The sequence below is a fragment of the Cervus canadensis genome, chromosome 14 (genome assembly GCF_019320065.1).
Source record: "Cervus canadensis isolate Bull #8, Minnesota chromosome 14, ASM1932006v1, whole genome shotgun sequence".
Taxonomy (NCBI): Eukaryota; Metazoa; Chordata; class Mammalia; order Artiodactyla; family Cervidae; genus Cervus; species Cervus canadensis.
In genome coordinates, this window is record NC_057399.1 from 63,474,527 (window position 1) to 63,477,575 (window position 3,049).

General features: G+C 52.6%; 1 non-coding gene across 1 annotated transcript; it reads right to left on the reverse strand.

Moving 5' to 3' along the window:
- Positions 1–2,195: 2,195 nt before the first annotated feature.
- On the reverse strand, positions 2,196–2,267 carry TRNAC-GCA. Its single transcript has one exon. It is a non-coding gene; the product is annotated as a tRNA-Cys (tRNA).
- Positions 2,268–3,049: the final 782 nt, after the last annotated feature.

Genomic DNA, 3,049 nt, shown 5'->3' on the forward strand with positions numbered 1-3,049 from the left:
CACGTGGCATTTCATGAGAATGAGGACCGCTCTTTATCTGGTCATCCACGAAGGCTGTGGGCTTAGGAGCGAGGGTGGGCGTGTTTTAAATAAAGGGTGTTGAGAGCCTTGCAGGATCTTGGGCAATCAAATAGCTTCCTGAGCACTGACATTTATTTCTTAATTTTTAAATTTACAATTCATCCAAATCTTGCAGTCCAAGACAAACAAACAAAACATGTGAAAACATCACAGAAAAATAATATCTGAAAATATCTGATCGCCTTGTGATTCGTAGGGGATAAGCCTAAACTGTCCTTGAAATTGAGGGACTAGTGAATATTGGCCCTCAGATCTCATCATAATCAACGATGAGCAACTTTTGAAGAATTGCCAGAAGTATTTTCAAGTTCGCTGACTTCTCCTGAAGTCAAGATTGCTAGCCGCGATGATTTAAAAATCACTAATTGATAAACACCAATACAATTAGTTAACATCCGCATAGCCAATGTCTACGGAGCCAGGCATAACAGAGTCTAAATTAATCAGATGGGATTCCTATTTTGCAGTGCAGTTGATGAGACAAGTTACACAAGATAGGAGATAATATAAATGAAAAGTGAAGCTATATGAGCAGTGCTTTGGGGAATAAACACTGATATGTAAATCGTCACTTCTGCGAAGGATTATCTCATAGATCCAGCCTATGATTTCCTAATCTGTTCATAGACGTCAGTGTTTAAGTAAGGGACTTTACTCCAGATGGAGCAAAGTGTGAATTTTCCAGATCCGTCAAATTGAATCCTTCAAGAAACAAATCATTTTTTGAGTCAACGTCTCTTAGAGATCTCTGAAAATTGAATTCTACATTACAAACACTTCCAACATTTCTGCCTGGAAAAATCAGAGTAGATGGAGCTGTGGTAGCCATTAGGAATATTCCTAAGTATCCAGCCCATGGAGGACTGCACTTCCCCACTCCCTTGGAAAGGAAGTGTGATCGCTGACTATCTTTGGCCGGCGAAATATGCATCTAAGTGTCTCTGTCACTTCTGTTCGACGCTTCAAGGGTCAGCGTGTTAAGCCACACATTCCCCTCCTGGCTACTGTCCTGATGATGCAAAATGTCTGTGCAAATAAAGCCTCCCTCAGACTGGGTCTCTGAGACAGGAAAGGGCAGAGACCCCTGCTGACCCACACTGACCAAGTAGCATGAGCTAAAAGTTAGCTTTAATTGTTTGAAGCTCAGAGTGTTGGGGGTGGGGGGGTGGGGGGGTGGATTCATTCCTGAAGGGATACCTAGCCTGTATTACATTGGAATTCTATCTAACCATTAAGGGACAGAGCAAGGTCATTAACATCATGGCGTTGTTTGAAAGTGGACACTTCACATTAAACTCTAGATTTCTGGCGCCTGTTGGCAAAAACCCTGACATGTTTGTACATGGTTGATCCCTTGAGCACATCAGCAAGCAGGTAGATATTCTCCAGCTCATGACAGCCCTCGTGACTCCCTGTGACCATACCTGAGCCGTCTTCCTCCCTGAGGGGGGGTGTAGATATTTGACTTTCATCCTCCATCCTAAACGGTCTAAGCATCATACACGTACTGTGCTGACTGTGGTCCACTAGATTGCATCTCATTTCCAGTTACAAACTTCAGTGACACTTGTAGCAACACAAAAAAGTACAAATATCCTCAATACAGCACAAGGAAATCTCTTAAGAAAAGAGATTTTGGAATTCAGTTTCCTAGGTTCAAATACCGGCTCTACCATTTTCTATCTGTATCTGGATGGCCTTGCCAGAAGAGCACTCAGCTTTCAGCAAGGTACCACCTGCCCCAAAAATCCACTTGTCCAGCAGACTAACAAAAACATGTTAGGAAGCACACATTCTTCCTTTTATTTATTTATTTTTTTGTTTGTTTTTACCTTTTGGATCCTAGTTCCCCAACCAAGGACGAAACCTGCGCCCCGCCCTCTGCATTGGAAGCATGGAGTCTTAACCCCTGAACTGCCGGCGAAGTCCCAGGAAGCACACACATTCTAGAGGGACTAATTCAGCATTGAAAACAACCTTTATCCCGTGCACCTGCTCAGTCGTGTCCAACTCTTTGTGACCCCCATGGACTGTAGCCCACAAAGTTCCTCTGTCCATGGCATTTCACCGGCAAAAATACTGGAGTGGATTGCCAAGTCCTACTCCAGGGGATCTTCCCAAGCCAGGGATCGAACCTGGGTCTCCCGCACTGCAGGCAGACGCTTTCCCACCTGAGCCACCAGGGAAGCCCCTGGCTAGGTACCTGGAAAGGGGGAGGCGGGCGAGGCGCAAGGCACGCCCTGCGGGCCACCGCCCGGCTTTCGACCACCACCGCCGCCGCCGCCGCCGCCGCCGCGTCCCCGCCCGCGGGCCTCGACCCTGCCGGGCCCGGGACGCATGGGGGCCCCCAGTGCGCCGGTCGACCGCCGCCCGGAGGTCCCCGCCGACGCCAAAAGACCACCCCCACATCCCCCCGAAACGGGCAGAGCCCTCCCCCACCACCTCCTACACCGGGACGGCCGCTCCCCCCGCCCCCCCCCCCCGGACCCCGTCCTCCGCCCTCAACCACCGGGGCCCCCTACCCGCGCCCGCGGCCCAGGCACCCTCCTCCCTCCACCACCAAGGGCAGAGAGGACGGGAAGCGTGGCGCCAAGCGGGCAGGGACACGACAGAGGTGAGAGGGCGAGAGACAAGACAGCCGCGCGAGGCGTGGGGAGGGGTGGCCGGGAGCAAGCCCCGAGGCTCGGAGGGCGTGAGGAGGCGTCTGGCGACCGCGCGTCAGGCCCAGAGCAGCGGACGACGACCGGCTGAGGCAAACAGGTCCAGGGCCAGCGGCGGGACGCGTCGGGCAGGCAAGCGGCCCAGCGCCGGGGAGCCGCCAGCCGTCACGCCGCACAGCCCGCAAGACGCGACCGGAGGATCCGCGCTGTGCGGGCTGGGGCTGGGGGGAAGGCAGCCATGGCCGGCGCCGCGGGCAAGGCGCCTGCGGTGGGGTGGGGGCGCGCTGAGCACCTCCCACCACCACCCC